This window comes from Dermacentor variabilis, chromosome 5, assembly GCF_050947875.1.
Source record: "Dermacentor variabilis isolate Ectoservices chromosome 5, ASM5094787v1, whole genome shotgun sequence".
In the NCBI taxonomy this organism is placed as follows: domain Eukaryota; kingdom Metazoa; phylum Arthropoda; class Arachnida; order Ixodida; family Ixodidae; genus Dermacentor; species Dermacentor variabilis.
The window spans coordinates 14,425,342-14,449,921 of record NC_134572.1 but is presented as its reverse complement, the minus strand read 5'-3'; the positions used below and the strand labels follow the sequence as shown (position 1 = coordinate 14,449,921).

Genomic DNA, 24,580 nt, shown 5'->3' with positions numbered 1-24,580 from the left:
CTGAAAGCGAGTCACCGCCGCCCAACTTTCACTTGTCCCCATAGCGGTTACGGCTCAATGCGAAAATTGCTTTCCGGACATCATTGATGCATTTGGATTTTTTGCGCGTCGCGCCGGGGATGTTAGCGTCTTTACAGAGGATTGTTTTTAGGTAGAGTTCTTAGTTTACTTTAAAAACTTCGTTCGAAGTAATTTCACGTAGTCATTCTGAATAAAATAAATCTTCCTTGGTAAGGTGAACCGAGAACGGTCAATTTTTCTAGGCCAGACGTCTCGCAATACGAGCCGAATTGACGCAAGCCTCGCTTCACCGAGCATGATTGCTTCAGAAATGAACCAGTAAGTTTTCATATACACCAGCAGCAACGGTATCTTCATCGATGTTTCTGCATCAACTTGATTTCGCAGCGTCTGCCAGTAATACGTTTCCGACAGGGATATTATAGCGGAATCGAGGAAACCAAAAGAAGTAAGGGACGGCGCAATGCGTGATGCAATGCACTCTTTCCGTTACCAGGTACTGTTCGGTTTCCCTGATTACAGTTCTAACGAATTATCAGGGGTGTGGAATCCAGTCTTGTATACTGCTAATCGACGCTGTCCTTCGTGGCTAAGTACAGGTGGTGATTTTGCCGTTCCTTTCTTTGTTACTTATTCTAGAGAAAAAGGAAAGCTTCGCAGATGGTCTATGCTTTGAAATTTGACGTCATGCACTGCCTAGAGCCACAATTCATAAATTACCCTATAGAAAACCGCAGCAGGTGTGTGAAGACCTAACATTTGCAACAAAGACGTGCTTTTCCAGTACAGGCACGTAGGTAGCGAAGGGAATGTTACGCTTTTCATCATCATCGTAGTCACCATCATTTATTAACCCTTGAAAGGCCCCCGTTGGCATATTTCATAAAAAAAGAACATTCATGAGAAAACGGAAACGCAGAAACGGTCATGTTATGTTCTGTAATCCGGAAGAGTACAAGAATCACCTGGATAAAATTTTTATGCAACAACGCAAATGCAACTACAACCATTACAAACAACGCTATTAAGAGGCACAACAAAGTTAATAAACTAACATTCGTAACACAGTAACGTCTTACAGTAAGTATTACACTGCAATGTGGCGAGACTGTTTAATGTATATAATCTGAGTAATAATTATCCAACTATTTTTCGTTTCGGCGTCGTCGCTCTTATGTTCATATTCGATACGATGTTGAAAGACGTAATATATTAGCATACCGATAGAAAGTGGCACTCCTTTTAGAGGAAATCTGCGTGGCCGTAATTAATTCACTGCTTCACCGCCAGGTCTCTATGCTGATAAGCTTTATAGACTCTAGCGAATCTAAAAGGCTTCCGTCATACGCATGGAATTGGAGAGATATTCTCACTGGGGTGGCATCAAATTCATCGCCAGACTCAAATGCTAAACCTGACTTGCCGACCTAGGTTATTTTCTTCAGGTGTGGAGTAACTGGGGGAATCAACCGTCATGTAAATCAACCGTCATTGCTAATATTATTTAATTGACCTTGCCTAAAACTTTTACCCCTGTTTTCTTCTACTCTGAAATTGACTGTTTTGTCGTTGCATGTCTGCGCATGTCTGTACGTAGTCAAAATTAGACATAATTTTATATATAATATAAATATATATAACTATATGAGTATACTAGTGCACATTTGATACTTGTTCCGCTTGTTATGTTTCAGTTCTCGCTGCCTTTCATTTATCATTCTTTCTGTCTCACTGTTCGCGCTATCGTATGGATTGTCAGGAGGGCGAAGTACTTTTTCTGTCCAGTATATATACTGCGGCTAGGCATGCCTAACGGGATATTTCTTAAGCTGGTGCATTTACAAACGCAAGCGTATGTGCGATAGCATAACGTACGTTCGCGCCGTAGTATATATATAATGTGTGCAGACAGAGCCAAAAACATTTTGTTGGTGGCTCCTCATATGCATTACCGACAGTGTTCTTCGGATAAAAGGCTGTGTTTTGATTTTATTGCCTTTGCAGGTATTCTGTTCATGCGGGGCTGAAGCGGCGCATCAACATGTGAGCATCGCTTTCTCCCTTCCGCCAAGAACTTCCGGCAACCCTTGTAAGTTGGCAAGGGTGGAGCATGTATACTAGGATTTGCTAGCAGCGGGAGTCTTCTAGTGGGGAATCGGGGAAGGGCAAGACACGCGTGTACTGCATGGGCTTAAGGCTTTCGCGTCGTTCAGACTGCGTGCTTGCAGAAGCAGATGTGGCGTCGCACGCGCCGTTGTTTGAATCCGCGGTTCGTTTGCTCTGTGCAAACAGCTCGGCCAGGCGCGCGCCACATAGCGTGACCCAAAAGTGTGCCAGCCGCGAACGGGCCGCGTGCCGCTCTCGCTGTGCGTATGGATACGCGCACGCGCGTCGGCAGCGAGCGCGAAGTCCCAGACCGTTTTTGGGGTTGAGTCGCGCGCACATGCGAGAACAGGCACACACGCACTCGCTGCATATGATATAAATGTACGTTCTTTTATTATTATTATTTACTTTCGCTATAAAGCAATGCTCCCCACCCCCACTTCCCTCCGTCTCCGGCCTTTCGCATGGCTTCTGCTTCGTCGGTCGGTATCTCGGCGGATGCTCCGGCTTACTATAGCACGGAATTTCGACCGACAAAGCCGTGCCACTGTGTGCATCTCTGCTCTGAGTAATACGGCCATCAATCACGACATAAAGCTTGTACATAAAATGGCTGCTCATAGGTACCTTAAATGTGCACATAGCTCTAGTGGAATAGTGCGGTATAATCAACGGCGTCTTTGATTTTTTATGTTTGGGTTACCGCATTCTTGGGCCTCTGGGCACGTGCTCATTCTTGGCCGATCGCCCAAAATGTGCCATTGTAACGCGAAGGGTACAGCTAGAAGCCCTAACCGTACCTGTCGTACTTTTCTTTGCACACTCCTATCATTTTTGCCTCGACCGGCATCGAACACTGCCTCCTGACATCTCGCAGCGCGCATCCACGGCAGTCGGAGCACGCATTTCGATGTATCCTGTGAATGGCGGAGTGCGGAAACATAAGCATTGAATGACATTACGCGCAGCGTACGATGACAATAAGGAGAATATTGCGCATCGCATTTAATTTCGTGGCATTTAATTAGCCGCTTCACGAACGCTCCTCGGGATGAGCTGTAAGAATTAGATTGAGAAATCTGTTGCCCGCAAAGGGTCATAATCGCTGCTCTCTGGGTAGTATGTTGCCCGATTGATGGCTTTACTTGAGTATGCGAGAAAAGCTGCCAACGTTCCCGCCGGCTTTTCCGACATGAAATAAAATCGCACTCGCACATACAATGACTAGCACTTATCGTTGACGTGCTTGGATCGACGAGCAGTGTAGTGGGCGGGACGAAGCCCTTGGCACATAAAATGCACACGTAAGTGTGCAGCAACGAAAGTAGAGCAGCGACTGAAGAAAACAGGAGAATATACAAGGAAAGTGTCCATCACATATGAATGGAAGCGTACAGAAACATGCACAATGAATACGGAAATAATGAACAAATGGAGAACATACACAGTACAAAATACATATAAATTAATAAATAAACACGTAACAAGAGAACATGGGTATATAAATGCAGCCGGTCCCTGCGCTGTGTATATTGCATCGGTAAGCACTTATCATGGGCCACGTGACCGAAAAATATTTGAAAAGCATTCACTGCTGCAACATTTGACAAACAGTTTATCGTTTTTTCTGGACGCAAGCTTCAGTCCATACGCTCCACAAACTCCAGTCAAGTTTTCACCTCGGCTCTTGCAACGCGCCCAGTTAAATTTTGCAACCGACCTAAGACGCGACGCACTGTTTCGCAGATCTCCGATATCGAGTAGCCTGCGGAGACGGGATTCTGTGTGCCAGCCTTTCTGTTTTGCTGGGAGCACCCTGCAGGATCCGACGATACCCACTAAACCTGCCCGCGCACCGGCTTATGCGGTTTGGAGCGCAACACGCTTCGGTGGCGGCGTTAATTGCTCCCAGCGCGTACTTCGACCCTAAGCTGCTTACGGTGTCGAGACCGGTGTTGCGTGTCCGGTGCGAGCGGGGAAGTGCGCCGACTTGCACGACCAGCCGACCGCGGTTGATTTGTGGTGCTGTTGGAGGCGGCGACTGTGCGTACAGCTAGACTCGAAAGCCGCAAATCTAGATGTACTCGCGTTTTCCCGCTTGCCTGTCCAGTTTCTTATTCTCTTTTTTATTGTCATTTTGCTACTATATCTTCTCGGCTATGAATGGCCCAAGTGTGTCCGTCATGTTCCTATGGGTGGGCAGCGTATCCCGGACGGATGACAAGAGGAAGCACACCATACGCAAACTGAGAGGTATGCTGTCCGCCATGCTGATATGCGTAGGTGGTGCGAGCACAGCGCCTACGCAAAGTGTAATATAGAAGTGGTTTCCTTCAGTGTTTCACGAACACGTTGACGTACTAAGCAACTGCCACCGACTAGCAGGACGCAGATATTGATGCTCCATAGACAGTTCTGGTTTGCGTTGACGACCACGCTCTCGTTGATCACAATATTGTAGTGCGAACGCGTTGATTCGGTACGTGTCGTACTACTGCATTAATGCGCTGGTGCATCTCCAAGTGCGTCTGTTACTAAAATTTCTAGCTTATCTGCCGGGCGAACATTGTATGACTTAGCGTGCAGGGAGAGACGCCTCCTTATCGACGAGGGGAGCTGATGGCACCCATGAATTCCCCGATTAAAGTCAGTCCGTAGGATGAGGTGGTCAGATGACGCTCAACTCGCGTTCACCAACATGGCTACGTGATTGCTGTCTGGACTCGCTGGCCACAAAACGGAATTACAAGGAACTACGACCGCAGCAGTGGTCGCAGTGGAGGAATTACATGTGTGGTTTCCCTTCATCCACACTGTTTATGACCCAAAGGCAATAAATGACACAACGCAGACGGCACTCTCTGATAAGACTCAACTACTGCGTGTTTCTGCAAGGCCTTGGCGAGCCTCGCTGGGTGAAACCGATCGAGATAACACTTCTGCATTTAGAGTATCGTGAACAATGTTTTACTGAAAAATGTAGGTAATGTTTGTCTCCTTGGAGCGTTGTCAACGACATACATAAATGGCCTTAATAAGAGCACCCCTTTTCTGGCAATTTTACACGCAGAGCCTCGAGAAACCAGCGGAGTGCACAACGTCGAAAGCGTATACACTGTCGATATTGCTTCATAATATCTGAGGCTGCGTGTAGGCGAAGAAAAAAAGAAAGAAAACGTTCCTGCAGGTTCTTAAGCCTCAGAAGGAACCCTGGGTCCATGACCAACATACGCATTATAAAGGCAAGAGGTGTGGTGGCCTTCTAAGCAGATTTGTGGACGCCAATGCTAATTTCGGCAAATTCTGAGCACAGTTTCTACCATCTATTGTAAGCTCTCCATGTGTTTTCTTTCATCTGGCTTTATGTCCCATTCTGTTCCTAACTACACGTTCGTTTCTGTGACTTATTCTGTGTTTTAGTTCGTGGCCTGTCTGTTTAGTGTCATTCTGTGACTCCACTTTAAACTTGAGTATGTGACTTACTTATGTCAATCAACTTTAAGTGTTAGTGTACCTTATGCGATTTTTTTTATTCCTGTAGTCTTTATTGTATGTAATTCTATGTTTAAAGGAGTAGCCGGGGGCACTTGAAGGCGTCAACATCTCCTGAACATCATATATTTTAAAAAATACGAAAAGCAAAGAAGCATTCAGTTCTTCACGGCGCCCGTGGAGTTCAGTCGTACTGTGCGCAGGGCGCCATGCTGTATCGAGGCTTCACAGGAACAGATGGTTGGACGCCGAGGCCACGGAGGCGCACGTGCCAAGCCGTTAGGGGCGCCCGCACGGTGCACAAGCGGCGTACGTATAACGACCCTCGGAACCGCACTGCGGCAGCAGTGTGTTTGGGACTCCAGACAACTTCCGGTCGCGCATTCTCGGCACCGATGTTTGCCAAGGAAAAAATAAGAACTTTTCCCCCCATACTTACCTATGTACATGCTATTTGATCATGTTTCATTAGTAGACTGTTATTATTATTAACGATTTAACTTTGTCTCCACGGTGTGGTCAAATATAAGAAACGTGCCTCATGCGTCGAGCGCATGTATGTAGCTATCCTGTGCATTCAGGAGCAAAATTAATTTTAATTGCCTGACAATACTTGTGCCAGCTGGAAGGCCCAATGTCATTTGCAGGTTATTGCAACTTTGTCGTCTTCGTTACCCGCCGAATTTAGCGGGCTGTTCCAAAAGGCGAAATTGGAGGTCTTTTCGGAACCTGTGTGCGTGTGTGTGTGTGCAAGCATTAAAAAGAAAAAAATTGCAAACAAACAGGGACCTATACCGTATGCACGGCGAGGCCCTCCCGCTGCAGTCGCCGGGGCGCAGTTTCCGAACGCGAGGTGTAACAGCCGGAAGATTACGCTCCTCCTTCCTCGGCCCGAAGAGTAGCGCCGCTTTCTCTTGGCAGCCACGGGCCCGTGCTCCTCGAGAACGCGAGCGAGTTCGAGTTTGCAACCGCTCTGCCTCGCGCGTCCTATATTTCGAGTGCAGCGTCGAAACGCCCCGGAATCTCTCTGCGCGCTATAGGCAAGCACTGTGTGCAAATTGCCGACGCAGTTCACGTCTGTGTATTTCAGTGCGCGCGAAAAGGCTTAATCATTTTTGTCTGTAACATTCTTGCGGCGCATTTGAGAATTTCTACATTTGCGCGTGCTACTCTGTGCACGCCACGGTTGCCTGCATTCGCGCTGCCGCGAAGCTTGGAAGCCGCGCTTTCAGAGGAAAAAAGCAAACACAAATGAATAACGATAGAAAGCGTGGCGCTGGCGCTGGGAAGACGAAAGACAACCGACCTCACGTTAATTTTTTTTTTTTCGGCATAGCAGCGAAGATGAGATCGTTTCGCTCGGGAGAGGCTCCGTTCTCGCTTCTTTTGGTCACCAGTCACGCTGCGGCAGTCACAACAGCAGGAAGTTCGTGCGGGCTCCCTGCTGGACGTCTCTGCTCCAGCCCGGCTAATTCGTTCAAAGAAAAAATTGAATTCAAAAACTTTGTGACATGGCACCTGCGTATTTTTGGTTACATTAATGAGAGTGGGAGCTTTCTAAACATCGTGAGCGGTGTCGACCTTTCTTTAAAACGGCCTATATCGTGCGCGCTTTCTGCACAAGGTGCGGCCACTGTCATATAAGTGCATCAGATCTGTCTCGATGAAATAAAAATAATGGAAGCTAGAGTCCCATAAATGTAATGCAGTGTTTGCATATTTGTGAATTCACTTAGTTCATTGCTTGATTGATTCTTTGGTGGTTAGTCGGCTTGCTACTCTGTAAAAAGTTTTTAAACTGGTAGTTCAGTGCGAGCATGAATATGTTACGTCCCATGGGGGGTGGGGTGATAAAGGCGAATGCGTGTATATATATATATATATATATATATATATATATATATATATATATATGGACCGCGTCAAGCCTTTCTGGCTTTCTGTCCACGGTCATCAACATCAGTTGTATGTTAAAATAAACTTGATTTGATTTGATTGACTGACATACAGCTCGGTCGCCGACTGGAACTTCGAAATAAATTTGTTGTTTTTTTTACTGTAACTTACTCAAATATATATATACCCATACGCAGCGTGTGTGAACTAATCGTTTTGTCAAAGCAAGCCTTCACGCCAATATTAATGTAATGGTGCGCGAAATTCCTGTCATGTGTCCTGTTGCTGGGTTCAGCAAATGACTTTTCAGCAACAACCTTAGTTGGTTTACTTGTCATCTAATATTGGAGCATCCTAGAGCGCTCTCTGCTAGACCGCCGCGGGCAGCACGAAGTCTATGATGTTCGGGATAAGACCTCTTGGAGCAAACAAGCGCTGTCAAGCAGCACCAGACGCTGTCAATCATTCCCGCTCTAGAAATTTTATTTTATGCTCGGTGGCAGCGACAGCCGAGCCAATGCAACCGAAGATTTCGGTGCCTCATATCCCCGGCCACGCGGCGGCCCCATTTCGATGGAGGCTGAATGCGAAAACACCCGTGTACTTAGATTTAGGTGCATTTTGAAGAACCCCAGGTGGTTAAAATTTCCGGAGTTCTCCACTACGGCGTGCTTCATAATCAGAAAGTCGTTTTCGCACGTGAAACCCCTATAAAATAAAAAAACAACAACATCGGTGCCTCAGACGTCCTGGTGCCGTTACGACGTCTGCAAGAAATGCGACTAGAGACTATGCCCTTGTACGGGATGTCACGTAGGATGTGACTGGGCATTGCCTTCCGTATGAATGATGTCTAACTTTCCTCGATGCGTCAATCAATTCACGCTAACGACTGCGTCGAGCTCGTCACCGACTTGCACGTGATTATCACGCGCTGTGCCGCTCGGACGTATGAGCAGCGGAAGTAGTAATCGCGTTACCATGGCGAAGCAAAATGCCTCGGGAACGGCACCTACAACGCCAGCGGCGCTCGGCCCAGAAACACATCCACCACTCCCCGAACCACTTCGCCCCCTTCAGCTCGCTGCTACCGCCGTTCTTTTTATTTATTTCTTTTTTTCTCGAGCACCCTTTCCGGCTGAACGGTGTTTTCATGCTTGACCAGAAGGAGACGCCGGGACGCTGTCAAAGGAACTGGGCGGTCCGTGCTAGAATCGATAAGCCGGGAGGCCCTTCCCCCTGCTTCGCAGAGCGCTTCTGTCGGGAGAATTCGTCGTTTTGCTCGTCGCCTTTTACTGCGCTTCAAGCTGCTGCTTTTTCTTTTTGCCCGCGTTGTTTTTTCGCCATGATTGGCGCACCGTCTTCTTGCCCGGTGTTGTGCGCAATGACCTCTAGATTGCTTCTCCCGGAAGATGGCCTTGCCATGCGAAGCCCGCGTGCACACTGGGGGCGGAACCAGCGCGTAGCCGCCATGTGCTTCTCGCTCCGCTTCGGTTTTTTTTTATCCTTCTCTTTTTTTTGTTTTGTTTACAGTGGTGACCATACAGGATGGCGTCAGTTGCTGCGGGAACAACGGAAACATGAAGGAACCAGGAGAAATAAATGCCTCTTCTTTCCTTTCCTTTCTTTCTTTTTAAGTGTAACGCATGTCCGGATTCATGTTATCGAGTTAACCAGCAATTTTAAATCGATCGTCAAAGCCCCACTTAAGAGAGAGAAAAGAGAATACACACTTGAGCTTGTCCTAAACTGTGCTATTGCGGATGGATCGTTACGAACTTTCCCAATTTGCAATCCTTCTAAGCTTTATATCGATCAGTTGGAGTCCCGTGCAGTGTAATAATATATTTTGTTTTTTACCTGCTTTGTCCGCAAAGTTCTTTTTTTTCGACGAGCCAGAAACGACACATCTTTTTCGATAGCGCTTGCCCAAAGGCTATCGATAGCGATAGCCTTTGGGACGTTCGCCTATAAACGATTTTCAGAATTAACCGCGGGAAAGTTGGGTGTTAGAAGAAACTCCACTACGCTATGCGCAATATGGATGGCAGATGTCAGTCTGTGCATGCCTTGTGCGTGTTAATCGTGTTCCTGGCTTAAGATGTTATCTTACTCTATCAGCGCGTGACACCACCATTAGCACGTAAGACATTTAATCATTGCAATTATACATGGCAACACCCAACATTCGCAGCGTCCTTCACTTTCGAAAGCTGATATGAGGCAGGCACATGATACGGCGTATGCTGTTAGATACGGGACCTTTTCCTGAGCCTACTTCGAGTTCACCAGACCACATCGAATCGCGTCACACCTAACTAAGGAGCGCAGAAGCATATCTACCACGTTCCCGAGGCGCGGCATGTCCAAACAAGTTGGCGTCCCCCACCTCGTGCGCCGCATGTGGAGCTATTGCCCCACTGCTTGACTCTTCCCGAAAGTGTAGCGGCAGCCTGGCATGGTTCCAGGTAATGTGGGTCCTGAGCCAAGCTGCTTTGCAGCTCTGAAAGGTCGCTCGAAGACAACCCGTCACCCCCTATCCGCCTATTGTGACGGTGCTTGCAAGCCGCGAGGCAGCGACGGCCGTAATGCACCGTGAAGCCCTGGGAGCAATTCCCCCTCCACGTCCGCCTTTTGTGACGGCAGTTGCAGACCAGGAAGGCAATACCGCAGACAAGTAATCCCTCGGACAATTAGAGCCCAAGGAGCGACCCTCTGCGCCGGGTGTGAATTACATTCGCACGGGCGCCTACCATTGGCCGAAAATGACGCCACCTGAGCGGGCTCGCCGATTGGCCGAACGTGACGTGACTTCGAGACACCGAAGGGGTTAAATGCCAGAGACCGGGAGCAGCAAGAGAGCATTCCTTCATTCATCTCTTTCGAGCTTCTTGCCACGGGCCCCAGCGTCCGAGTTGCTGCCAGCCCGTAATCACTTTATGACTGTTAATTTCTTTGTACTCACACTGTAAATAATGTAAATAAACCTGCAGTTTTCATCTCAAACTCCTCGTCAACCTCGGCCAACTCCCGCACCCAACGGCAAGGTCCAAAATCTGGGGGACAGCAATTGGGATTTTCCTCCAGATCTAACAATGCCTAGCTTTGACATCACGCATGTCTGACGTGGTATCTCGTTCCAGCTAGTACCCGTGGCTAATTGGCTGCCTCGCGGCATCCCGACGTTCTGCTCGTCGCATTCAGCTGCCACATGGTGAAGGACGCTGTTAATAAGCCCCTTTTGCGTAGTTAAGCCTGTTTTCTCCCGAGACAGATATCCTGTCGTCTCAGCAAAACTGTCTTGTTAGGTCAGCAATCTAAGAACTCAGTTATACTTTATAGACCCATGTATAAACCTATCGATTCCGGAAAACCTAAGACAAAACAGAAAATTAGAAACATTGGTGCACCACCTCCGGCTTGGTACTGCATTTACGAGACACTTCTTATACAGGATAAAACGGGCCTCTAGACGGAATTGTTCTTGTGGCCGTCCAGACGAAGATGTGCATCATCTCCACCTCGAGTGCACTAAATACGATCCACAACGAAGGGTACTGCAAGCAAATTTGTTGCTTTTAGGCAGAAGACCGTTTACTCTAAAAAAGATACTTGGTCCATGGCGAACTGCTGGCCTTCAGTAAAAATCACTTCTTGCTTTGAAGAAGTTTTTCGAGGACACCTACATTTTGGGCAAATGTTAAGTGTCAGTTGATCCTAAAAAGCTAAATAAGTGATATGAATGTTGTTCTGGGTTCAGAATTTATTAATGTGGTGATCGTAATTTTTACGCAGTGTGTAATTGTGTTCCGTGCTTGCAATGTAATTATATGTGTTGTGCGTTGTGGCTATTCAAAATATCTGACTTTATATATGCGAATGTGAACTAAGCTCACGCACAAAACAAACGCGATTTATGTGCCGTCAGACTGTATAGTTTTTCTTCATCTGGTGTTCTACTGAGCGCCATATTTTGTGACATTCTCTTTTTGCGCACATTTGCTTCCTTTGCCAAGTGACAAGGAGTAGCCGGTGCCGCCATAAACGCACCAGCCTCTCCTATTATTCATTTCAATAATAATTTTAAAAAAGCCGGTCGATGCAGTGAACACGCCAGTGGGTTCGTTAAAGCGGAATGCGACCGCTACGGGAGACTTCCTTTTTCTTACCTTTCTCTTCCTCCTTTATCTGAGTTCGCTGGCGAGCTCGTCGACGTAAGGGGAAAGTACGCTATAGCTGTCTTGGCAGCAGTTACGATTGAAGTTAAAAGGAAGAAGAAACGAGGCTGGCCTAAGAAAACTCGTGACTCTCAGGGAACCGTTCAGGATGGTCTTGAAACTAAGGTAGTCGATAAGGGATTACCAGATCAGAGTCAAGCGGGATAAAATATATCGTAGAAAAAGTAATAAACATAGTGCCCAAGCAAGAAAGCCGCATGATTGTTGGAGGTTAACTGATGGCATCGACTGATCGTCGCCTGCTTGTCAGAGCTCGGTGAGGGGCATGTGAGTGGTTCTATGTGTTTAGTTCTGGATGGTCTTTGTTTTGTGGATACATATGTCTGTGTCTGTATACGTTGTTAAAAGTAAAAAAAAATTATCCTGGATGTCCGGTAGAAAGTCTTCGTGACGCATTTGACCAACACCTACGAAGCCAATAAGAGAAAAGCACCAAAGGAGGCGAAGCCACGATTGTTGCGGAGCAGTAATATAGCGTTACATCGTGCCAAATTCTGGTTACTGTATATCTGCGCTGAGTGTTCTTATTATTCCTATCAGGTTGAAGACGCACCGTGTGTTCCATTCTGTACATACAAAGCAACCTGTACGTGCATCTCACCGAACTCGCAGACCGCACGAGCAGAGTGAAACGATTGCTTGAGTGCCGATATTTAGAGCGACAAAAGGGGCTTTACTCCAGACGGATATCGGCAGCTCGAAGCAACTACAGATACGGTGCGTATATTTCTTTCCTGTCTTCTGTTCTCTTAGTGTGGGTAGCTGAAGTCGCGTAAGAGCCGTTTTGTTGGCCGCTGTTTCCTGTTATCGTTTCTGCGTGGAATGAAAAGAAACCAGTGGCCTCCCGTATGACTCTCCCACCGATGGCGAGCGATGGTACTCGCTCTGGCAGAGCAGGCGCGTGCGATGCCCATGCGTCTTACAGGGAGGCGTCCTTTGTCAACGAGCAGGCCGGGCTCTCCGTAATAAATACGCGTGTGGCAGGCGCCCCAGCGGCGCCCCTTCCTTCTTTCTGCTCGCTCTCTGCCCTTACCGGCGGCGCGCAGTTGGCCATCCTGCCCATGACAGGAAGGAGGAAGGTGGCCTTCTCCGCTGAGCGTCATTCTTTGTTCCCTCTAAAAACGCGATCAACGCTTCGGCTCCTGCAAAGCTCGCTTTTCTGCTAGGTCGTACTGTTTCGTGGAGAAGCTTTCTTTCTTTTTAGTTGCTGCTTTTATTGTCACCAGTAGGACACTCCTGCCTGTCGCGTGTTGCGGGGGGCTAATTATTACAGTTGCTTTTCTTTCTTCTTTTCTTTCTTTACATTAATTGTATGTTCAACGTGTAACGCTTCGTTTTCTCCTTGGTCTTGTTTTCTCGCATCGGATCTATTTATTTTAGCCTACTGACTTATCCTTTCTTGTTCTTGGTTGCGTATATTTTTCGTTGGCGTCGATCGCGTTTCCATCTCCTTCCTTCCGCCTTTTGCCCCTTCTCGTATCTGATCGTCTTCTGTGACGGCGTCGCTTGCGAGCTTCTGCTGGTCCAGCCCAGAATGGACTCGAGTGGCTGGCGAGGGCAGGGGGGAAATCTGTCAGTGTCAAAAGACCGTCTTCCTGCGACTGCTTTCTTTCTTATCAGTCTGGTGTAGTCCTCTAAGCTCCTCTTTTCTCTGAGTGCTGGAGTTAGTGCTCAGTGTTACGCTGCTCTTTCCTAGCGATCATTGTCTCTCTCTCTCTGTGTCTTCCGCCTTCACTTTTGTTTTTAAATTTCGTGACGATGGGTGGACGCGGACGGCCCATCTAGTATACCCTCGCCCTTTTCTTTCTGAACGCTTTGTTTGTTCTTTTCTTGTTTGCACGTATGTTAATAAAAACGTTATGAACTGTCGCTTTGGCTTATCGCTCGGCTTTTGTAACCGAGTTATGTTCCAGAAATTATTTTGCCCTCCTCGTATTGTTTGTCTTGCATTCTAAGGTGTTGTACTTGACATTGCTGACTGATTGAATCGTTTTTGTTTCCTGACGTTGTAGCAGGGGCTCTTATTCTGGACATTCCGCCATTATCTTCGAGGCGTGACGTAGGCGCGACGCGTGCAAAATGGCGCTGGTGGCCCGTTTTTCTTTCGTAACGTGACGCGAATTTGACATTTTGCCTTAGGCTCAGTACCTTCATGCCAGTTTCTAACGTTCTTAATAAAGCAAAACAATTTTCCTCCTCAGTAAAATTAAAGGAGCTAGCTCAAAGCGCATGATCATTCCGTCGAAAACGTTTCTCGCTTCCGTCGTGTGCTGCGTACAAGCCGTCGTCTGCTTGGTTAGCTAGGATGCGTGTCCCCAGGAAACGGAATGAGCCATCGTATGCTGGCGCCAACGCGCTTGTTTTCTACCTTGGGACAACATACACGACCTACCAGTGGGGATGAGCGCATGTTCCAGGCCACGTTATCGCCATCTCGCGAAACGCAAGTGATTCACCCGACTCGGCTCACTGAGAAATGGCCGAATCCCATCGATAGCGTTGCGCGCGCCAGAGGCATCCGATTGCGCTACGCAAGCGCCAGCGCCAGCGTTCACTTCGCTGGTTACTCGCACCGCCTAAGGAAACTTCAAGGCGCCGCCTTACTAGCATTCCTTTTTATAAATTAAAAGGACGCCGTTGTCATAATTTCTGATTGTGCGAGAAGGCATTAATCTTGATTACAACACAAACTTAGCAGTGAAAAGTGGACAACGTTGCAGAAAGTTTGCTATGTTCAACCAATCTTATTTCATATAAACGCGTTCTTTCAAAGAATGATGCCCCAAAACACAAATGCCAACACCATCCAAGGGCGATGCAAATACTATGAGCACACGTCATGAACAAAACATTTTCATGGCGCCAAACGACGGGGAAAATGTGGTGATACGCATTCCTCTCGGCCGCCATTGCATATGTCTGCTCATCAGCATAATTTGCGCGGCTCGTAGCACCGCAAATTATAACGGAAAATCTCTGCAATGGCGGCACAGCGCAACGTGACGCAACGCCAAATTGACGTTTACTAAACGGCCCTTCCTGTAACGCTCCCCATGGCATATTCCTTCAGCCAATCAGCAAGCTGACATGGAGGCTATCTTGGATCGCCACCATATATTCGCGAAATTGCGGATGCATTGCGCTGGCTTCTCTACGCTAGCGCTCCTTTTCTTTTTGAAGCGCTAACGTCGCAATATACCTGCCAATGACCAGAAAAATGTATTAGCCTATAAAATTTGCAGCTACACGTCATGTGTCATCTTGATAAAAACGCAAAATTGCATTTTGCAAAACTTCCGTTTACCGGCACAAATTTCAAGACACGTGAGCTCTCGACAGCTAATCAGAGTCAATATGGCGGATAATGGCGGCCGTGCAGCCGCCATGCGTGTCGAGAATAGAGCCTCATATCGCGGCTTCATGGCCTGTGTCCTCTTATTTGCGCGCAGTTCCTTGCAAAAGCCAACAGGCTTACCTTCGGGAACCGGACAGCGTGACGTCTGTTTACCTCTTGTCGGATGAAAAAGACCGGCTCATCCAAAGTCCTCTGTTCTTTTTGCTTATACATCGAAAAGAGAAACGCGACTTGCCTGTTTTTTCCTGCTGTCCTGACGTGGTCTCTGCCGTTCTATTGGGCTTTTGTTGTACCGTGAACACACGAATCGGACACCGAACGGAATTGGTGGACTTCCTCGCTTTGCGTTCCCTTGTTTCTTCCGTACGCTTCTTTGACCCCAAATGGGTATTTCCGGTCGTATTTGCAGTTTTTTGCTGATGCTATTCTGATTGGGTCAACTCGTCAGTGAGCTACTGTCCGGGCGTGGTGACGTTTGTCATAAACGTGAGGAAGTCAGGAGCTTCACATAAAATGCGCAGTCAACGCAATCCCTATGCGATGCGTGGCGGTGACGTGCACGATCTTCGTTCGAAGGGTATTCTAACGGAACCATAATGTGTTTGTTGGCATTGCTTGTTATTGCGCTCTATATTTTTGCCAGTATTGTCATTAGTATTAATCGAAAGGACTCTGCCTTTGCAGCACTAACTGTAAGTTGCTTCATTTTGTAACAGCGCAAACGGACAACACACAAAGATTGAAGCCACGGCTGTTTGAGCTGTTGTTGAAATAGCTCCATGAGATGCTTTCTAATTTTCTGTTTTTTTTTATCACGCGTGATTGTACGTTCAATACAGCACGAATTCCACGTAATAGGAAACAATTCCTTACGTATTCGTCCTGCGTGAAGCCTCATATATTCATATTCAGTGCGTTTGTGTGCTTTGAGAGAAAGAGAGAGAGAGAGAGAGAGAGTAAGAGGAACGCTAACTTCGTTCTCTTCTCTCCGGAATAAACTGTTCGCACTTTCTGTTGTCAACTTGCATGTAGCGTTAACGCCGCGTTTATTTCTTACTTTAGTGCGGCAGTGCACCCGCATTTGTTGTATTCCTTGGTTTGCGTGGCTCGTGGCGATTTTCTTCGACAGTTGGAGAAACGGAGGAGGGTTATCGCGGCCGGCGTGGCGGAAGGCCCTGGCTAATTCGATTGGACGCTCGGCTATTTGCGCGTAGGGCTCTCAACAGGCGCCAAATGAATATAGCGCGAACTGATTGTGCCTCGCTGAACGCGAGCGGCGCACGCCGGGCACGCGGTCCGGTCCTCGCGCGTCTCTATTCGGCCAATTTGGGGTGAAGAGGGTCGAGGAACGGCGACCGGCATCTGCGCCCGGTGGGAAATAAAGCGGCACCGTGCAGAGGGAAAGCGTGCGAGTCCCATTCCATTGCCGTCCTGAGTAGCCCGGAGGAAAACTTCCCGCGAGGGACTTTCCTCTTGCTCGCGGAGCGGCAGTGTATAGCTGCAAACCCAAACTGAGCTATTGAGTGGGAGACGTGGATTAGTTTTGTCAAGTACTGAGCATTAATTATACTTAGAGTTGCTTGATTATTACGCGCTGTAATGTAATCAGAGTTGGGAGGTCAAGATACGGTGAGAATATATCAACTACATTCTGTATGGATGTGCGCCTTAGTTGGCATTTACTAAACAAGCATTGATTCGTGTTATCAGCGCATTATAAACGGGGCACGAAGCGAAGATGTAGATACCGCAAACAATCTTGTCGTCAGCATAATTCTCATCAAAGAGTCCAGCAACCAACTAGTTCAGTTGGTGTCGTCATTTAGTCATGGGCTCGCTGGCGACGCGAGAAACGAGCGGGAGGCAAACCGACAGAGAGAGAGAGAGGAACGATTGTGGTTGTTCTTGTTCGCATGCGTTTACGTTGATAGCTTCTGCGTTGGGGTAAATGCATAAGAAAAGAAGAAAGCAAGACGGCACTGACGTCTCAACTGCATTCGTTGCTGAAACATGTGTACTTATCTTCACGTAGGGTGGTCATTTGAATGAAATTATACGAATACAACTATATGTGGTACACATATTCAAAACTGAAAGGGAACGATGGCGCACCCTTCGCGGGCTTGTTCTGTTTAGTTTTCTGTCCTGTGCGTGCATGCGTACGCGTGTTCGTGTATGTGTTAACGAACTTCAGTACACATTGATGCGCCCCGTCCAAGTGAAATGTTCTGCCGCTCCAGGTGCGGTCGGCTGCGGTTGTACCTCGGGTCCGCCACGGTGCAGTGCGTTTCTTGAAGTCGCGTAGCGAAGCCGGCTGTTCAGCAAGCAGGATCTGTATCTCGTCGCGTGAATCAATTCGATGAACGCCCGCGGCTGTCCTCTGCGTCGCGACCGTTCTTACGCCTCGCGTGCTGCGTGCCCACTCTGAACGCTGTACTATTGCATGTATGCGGTTGCGCACGTTTAGTCTGAAGTGGCCTTGTCATTTCCTGTTCAGTCTGTTTACACTACTAGCTTATACTAGTAAAGCACTTACCTAGTCAAGCGACTTCGAGGAGGTTTAAAATCTTAGAACACATAACGAGCGCCTTTTTTGTTTCTGGAATAACTACACTTTCTGATTCGACATCGCAATTAGACGCGTGATGTTTGTCATCTTGCTATCTGCTTGCTCTTGTATTGGTTAAAACGGGAGCTCTTGAAATTCAGGAAGCAATATAAAATTTTTTCGGCATCGGATTACCTTTTTTCTTTATTTTAGGGTTTTCAACTCACCATCCTTCCCGCTCAGTTTTTCAGCAAGTTCAATCATAGGTTTCTTTTGTTCTCTTTTTCTTTTTTCATTTTACACCCAGTGGCTGATGTGTTCTGTAGTCTTCTTTTTTTAATTTACAATGCTTTAGCAGTCGCTGTAAAACTATCTTAAGCAGAACGCGTTATCTGAACGTCGCTTCATTCTAATGAAAAGGATGTGCTGCACACCTGTTCGCTTTTACCTGCATTTCTTTTATTCGTCTGTAATCCTGGGGAGACCCGCGTGAGCGTTTGCACAAGTTCATTACCGAAAATGATAGGCGCTTGTGCATTAGTGTGTGGCAACTGTAGATGCAGATACGTTGGTGCATCGGTGATAAAGAACGAGAAACACGGGGCAGCATGGTTGTGCATTGATTACCGAGTGTCGTAGACGTTGCAAAAGCCGCAAGGAGGTCGATACCACGTGTTTGTGACGTTCACATGGCGCCCAATATTGCCGGAAATATGGCGAAAGTTTAACGGGACGTCACTTCGTCTGTGACGGGCCCGCGTTGCAATTGCGGGCTGATCCGTCCTGCGTGATAGTAACATGCGATAGTAACGCCGTGATTATGGCATCAGCATTGTGATGCGCCAAAGCAACTCCACCACGCCAAGCTCGAGCATGTCGCGAGCGGCTCCCTCGACGAATGTTGTTGCATGGCGAGCTTAATGGGCGGAAGTATGTTCACAGATAGATGAAATTCAAACGTGAAGCACGAAAACACAGAAAAGAACTACCGTCGATATGGTGCCTAATAAAGGTTGGCGGTTGTTGCCCCTGCCAAGGCGTGGTGTATTGTACGACAAGCGAGACGAACATTAAATCGTGGTAAGGCCGGAAAAGACGGTCAAAGAAACTTGGTTCCACTCTGCTACGCCGTGATGCGTAAAGGGAAAAGGATAGAGACAGCGAAATGTATTGATGAGAGTGAGAGACGACGGTGTAACGGCGCGATGAGTAAAATGTGAAGTGCAGTACGTAATATCCGTTGTTTTCACATGGATGACATTCAGACGGATGACGCACGCACGAGCGCACTGTATGGCGGTAAACGTTAACATGCACAGTGTCTTGACAAAGATTAACCGCATTAATATGTCAGGAACCCCAGCCCGAGTTGTTTTAAAAATATTTTTTTAAATAAAGCATCCGGTCTGTATGAGAGACTGTAATCATTGCGAAGCGCTTTCATCGTGTTTGTGTGGACAGCTTCTTTTCATATATTCTTTTCTCCCGATTTTCTTTCTACCTTTTCCTCTCACTCCTGTACAAAGTAGCCAACTGCGCAGTTGAGCTCTCCGCCTTTCAGCTTACTTTCTCTCTCGAGCATATTGTTTTAATTTTGCTGTTTTGGCAAGGATTCTCCCGTTCAGTCTTTATTCGTCCATGACTGCATGCGTCTGTCTTAGGCTAGGCACACCCCGCGGAATTGCCTCGTCACTGTCGCTGCACGGAGAAACGGCTGCTCCGCGAACGCCTTCCCGTGCGTGTGCGTCCGCGAGGGCGTCAGCGGCTGGGTGCGCTCCGTTCGCACCGTTGGTTCCGCTGGGGTTGCACCGCACGCGAGCTCGCCATGGCACCCGGGAGTGCGTGCCTCCTTCTTGTGCCTCAACCGATTACGGCAACGCTCTGATGCGCTCGCGCAGCACACGCTGTCTTTTTTTTCCCCCTCACTGTTTCTCGCTCTGGCACTGTTTCGAGAACTATGTAGTGCTGACTCTCGTGGTCAGTACGCCGGAAGTACTGCTGACTTAGTTTTTGCCATCGAAGCGCAGCAGCAGACTTCGCGGGAAATTAGGAAGGAAGGGCGCTTACACAATGACCGAGGCGCGTTCGCGCTGCTTCGGCCATGGCCGCGCTGCATGTTATGGATTAATGTAACTCGCTCGCTTATTCGTAGCGAGCAGCCACCAATCATGCTAGGTTGAATAATCAGAATTTGCCATCACATTGGCTCCAACGTCGACAATTTACGTTCGAATACCGAGAGGATGCTTGCAATCGTGTGCAACGTCCTTTTCGGGCTCTCCCATTCTGAGAAATTAAAATGGCGTGTTCTTAGATTTGAGGAGTACTTTTTGATTTAATATATGGTGGTATGTGGCCAACGCTTAACACAAAACCGTTTTTTCTTCGTGTCACAATGGTTTTTCGTTCGCGCTGCCACCGTTCACTAAAGAGAGAGAGAGAAGGAAGGAAAGGCAAGGAGGTTAACCAGACGGAGTCCACTTTGCTACCTTACACGTGGGGAGGGGGATGGGGAAGTGAAATCGTATATTTCTTTGGGGCAGACAATATAACAACTATATTGTCAACCATATAACTTTGGTTTCAGCAATGAACAGTTAGGTAGCCTTGGCCAGTCGCTGACACGAACTGTATGAACTTACAAGGATCTATTTCTCTGTTGGGATATCGCAATCACTCTGTACTGCGTTCTTGGCTGGCCGCAACTCAACACGACAAATCCGCACGATCAATGCACGATTTATTCATTCGCAGTGCTCTCGGTTCAATCCGTGATTGTATTTTTTTTTTTTTTTTTTGCAAGGAGTTGATTAGAAGTCTGTGTCTTGAAGTGGCGCCAGCTGCTCCCCGTCGCATCGTGTCGCGAATAAGAAAGGACCGCATTTCATCAGCAGTTCGCTTTTCTGCGACGGCTCCGACTCGCGTATAGCAGCATCTGCCCGTCCGCCTGGCAGGCATAAAAATTAGGTTTCGCGAAAGGTCGGCAGCTCTTGCGGCGTCGTTGCATAAGTGGCTATCCGTGTTCACAGACGTCTCTTGCAAGTGCGCAACATCTTGGCTTTAGAGAAGGGATGCCGACTTCCGCCCTACTTGGCGTTCATCTTCCTCACGCACGTATGGGGATACTGCATGCTTATTTGCGTCGTTCGCATCATACGTCCGGCTCTCCTTGCTGCAATCGTATATTTCCAGACTGCCGGCCCGTCTGGAGAGTCGTCTGTCTCGATGAGACACAATGGCATCGCTGGAAAGCACTGCCGACAGGGTTTCTCACGACGGCCGCTCGACGAACAGGCGTTAGGGTGATCGCAGCGCTGCATACGTCGGTATGTTTATCCAGACAGGCGGAGCCGTGAATACGGCGAGGCAGGCAGAATTCAGCGACCCGGAAGCAAACTTCCGCCTTGTCCAGAAGACACCAATAGTGACGTCGCTGTCGGCTTCAGGTCGGTCACGACTTTTGTCGAAGAGCCCGGCAGGCGGTACTACCAGTGAATGTGTGCGCTGACACGTTGTGGAGAAGCACGCGTGCTTGAAGTACCGCGACTAAAATAGTTTTTTAGCTGCATCAATTATCTTAAAAATGCCTGTGGTAGATCGCACGATTCTAACCATTGATCTAAATTACTCGATGAGGCGGCCATAACATTTACGAGAAATGCAAATACCTAATTCAATAAATAACATACTTACACTAATGAACGTTTTAATTAATCATTTCACGGCACATATTTTAATCTAATAATTATAGCTAGTGAGTTGCCAAGGCGTATCCAGTTGGAATGAATTCTCAGGACTACTCCAGTTTCGAGATATTAATCTTCAAAGTCCGACGAAATGCATTGGCGCTCCAGTTCTGAGCTTCAGTGCATGAAACGGCGCTTTCCTAAAGAAGGTAACTGGAGCGCCAATGCGTCTCGTCGGACACGTCGAAAACTAATATCTACCCGGTGTGGTTGCTCAGTGGCTATGGTGTTGGGCTGCTAAGCAGGAGGTCGCGGGATCGAATCCCGGCCATGGCGGCCGCATTCTGATGGGGGCGAAATGCGAGAACACCCGTATACTTAGATTTAGGTGCACGTTAAAGAACCCCAGGTGGTCGAAATTTCCGGAGTCCCTCACTACGGCGTGCCTCATAATAAGAAAGTGGTTTTGGCACGTAAAACCCCATAATTTCTTTTCGAAATTTAATCTCAAAACTGGGGCAGTCCTGAGAATTCGTTCAAAATGTATAGACTTTTCGAACTCACTAGCTACTATTCCTAGATTAAAATATGTGCATTAGGATTATTAGTTATAAAGCTAATTAGCGTAATTATTTACTTATTGAATTAAACATTTCAATTTCTAGCTAAAGTTATGGCCGCCGTATTGAGTAATCTAGATCAAGGGTTAGAATTGTGCTGTCTGCCAGAGGCATATTTTAAATATTTCGTACAGCTAAAGAAAAAGAACACCCTGTATACTAAACAATATGGGGGACCGCGGCAAATCGGGCAAGGCAATGTAATTGCTTCCTAACCAAGGGCACTTTTGCATGAGTCTCGCAGGCGTCTTTTATTATGAATTCCACCGCAGGTCCGTTTAGGTTTCCCCTACTATCCGTAAAATTCGTGCCTTCAGGCAGGCCAACCACGTGCATATTTATCGCTGGAGGGACACTGATTCTGTTAAAAGACATAATGGTTTATGCCCAATTTCCACACGCTATGCACATATTCTCTCCAATATAATCATGAAACCTAGCTAACCTTTTCTAATGGCCTGCGCCCTGTGCTATTAATTTATGGCCTCCGTCTCCCAAGCGTATTGGTAGCTAACGCTCTGCAGGTGCTCTGCTGGCGCCTTTTCTCTCCTGTCTTTCTTTGTTTTTGTCATTAATATTATGTACAGTTTGCACTCGTTCTGTATAATCTGCTTCCGTACGAACTCGTGAATGTGGGGCTCGTACAGTCTCACTCTCCACCGAATGGTGCGAGCTGGTTAGTGTCTTCCGGGGAGCCATTGTGTACAGAGCTAGCTCCTGGTTGTTTGCACCCTGTCCCAGCGCCCCGATTCGTGGAAGACAAGCCGCCTGAGTCTAGCACTCTGCACACTGAAGCTGTAGCGATTTTCACGCCTTTGTTCGCTCAACGCTCGAGGTCCTGCTACACACCTGAGCGAGTATAGAGGTCTGTCGTATAGGAAAGAAGGGGAAAGCAAGCACGATTCAGACCGGTGCTATTATTCTGTGTACGCAGACTGGCCCTGAATACGGAGCCATTGTCATCGCTCAATCTGTCTTGCGTGATTATTTAAGGTCAAGACTTCGCGCTATATGCTAGTATTCCTCTTCTTTTTTTTTTCTTTTTTCTTTTTAGTGCAAGTCGTTGTGTACTATTTGTCGCTCTTCAAGGGGGCATTTTGAAGCAGTTGTTCATTGTGCGTGTATGCGAAGAAGAGAAACTACACGAATGCTAGGTGCATACCACAACAAGGCGCATGGCTTCATCCCTGCTTATCCTTACTGTGCCGCGGCATGAACTTCGCGAAAGTTTGGTGAATCGGCACATAATCAGAGTAAAAATATTTTGTTTTCTAAAACATAATAACTATGTGACGAAATATCTACAGTTTGATGCTCCTTTTTTTTTTTTTTTTTTGAGCTGTCAGCAGTCTTCCCTGATATCAGTAATATGCCCGGTGGCGTATTATATTGCGGCCTCTGACGGCATCCACCTCTACACCATGCTCCCAATTCAGCTCCTAGGCATTCAGTCTATCGCGTCTTATGTAACCGCAGGCAGGTACCACAGGTAGTATGGGGGTGGTTTATAAAGTTCCCTTTAGCTGTGGCCAGTGCTACGTAGGGCAAATAGGGCGGTGTATCAATCAGACGCTAATGGAACATGAAAGGTTATTAACCGATGGATCGCCTTCTAATCTTTCCTTACATTGCCAAGATTGTAACTGCACGCCTAAGCTAGATGAATGCGCGATATTGTACAGGCACAACAATGAAGATACGCGTCTTATGGTAAAGGCATGGCATATCTATAATGGTGGAAGTGCCTGCGTGAGTCAGCCTTCGATTACTTTACATAAGGAAGAGATTAAGTGCCTTAACAGTTATCTCTCACGTAGACCGGCACACATACGCGATTGACACGTGGTGATACCCTTCCAGAGCTTGCGCAAATGAGTTGTGTCTTCTTTCTTTTTTCGCCTCAGTGCTCCCTTCAGTTGATAGTCGGCGTTCGTGTTGTCCACTTCTCTTCTCTTGTGTCCTCTCTGCACGCCTCACCTTTTCTTGCAGAATGAATCCTTACCAACTAGCTCAGCTTTCTGTCGTTCTAACAGCAGGCACCTTCATGTAGCACTCGTACGACCGGTGCCCGCAACGCCTTTCTACAGGGGGTGGCGGCCTTCAGATACGATGCAAAGGCGCATTTTATCCACGGTGATTGGTTAGCATAATCTCCATAACTCCGTTTTCCGCCACCGTTTGTAGCGCTTTGAGATGTTGAAGCTTTCGTAAAGTGAAGAGGGGTGATGAGAAGCGGTACTCTAAATGCTGGTCAGAATTGCGGGTTGGATCTGAATGCACACAACAGGCCTGCAACTGCGCCGCAAAGCTATCCGAAGCGTGAACCGCTTCAGGATTTGGACACTAGAGCTAGCTTTAGCTCGGGGGTTCCTGTATAAATACCTGGGAAGGGAGAAACCGCTTTTATCATCAAACAATGTACACCAAACTTGATTAGGCTTGTATCATTTAAAAGAACACGTTAAAATCAAGTGACTATTAGTAGCTAATTTGTTAATTAATCCGTAATTTTTTTCATAAGCACTGTTGAAAATCGTTAATTTTTAGAAAACGAAACTCAACTTTACGACTCCAACTCGGTAATGAAAAACGATATCGAAAATTCTTAAATTGCATCT

The 24,580-nt window shown here is 47.3% G+C and overlaps 1 protein-coding gene across 6 annotated transcripts in view; it reads left to right on the top strand.

Annotated features, from left to right (window-relative positions):
• Positions 1 to 24,580, top strand: part of LOC142582277 (galactosylceramide sulfotransferase-like) — a 221,846-nt gene that overhangs the window by 92,054 nt on the left and 105,212 nt on the right. For 3 of the 6 annotated variants that reach the window (XM_075691780.1, XM_075691774.1, XM_075691775.1), the window contains exon 2: positions 2,026 to 2,110. The exons of 1 other annotated variant lie outside the window; for it this stretch is intronic. The gene's annotated coding sequence lies outside the window, so the exon portion shown is untranslated. The remainder of the gene's footprint in view (positions 1 to 2,025; positions 2,111 to 24,580) is intronic. 2 more of the 6 variants (XM_075691776.1, XM_075691777.1) reach the window with 1 other exon arrangement.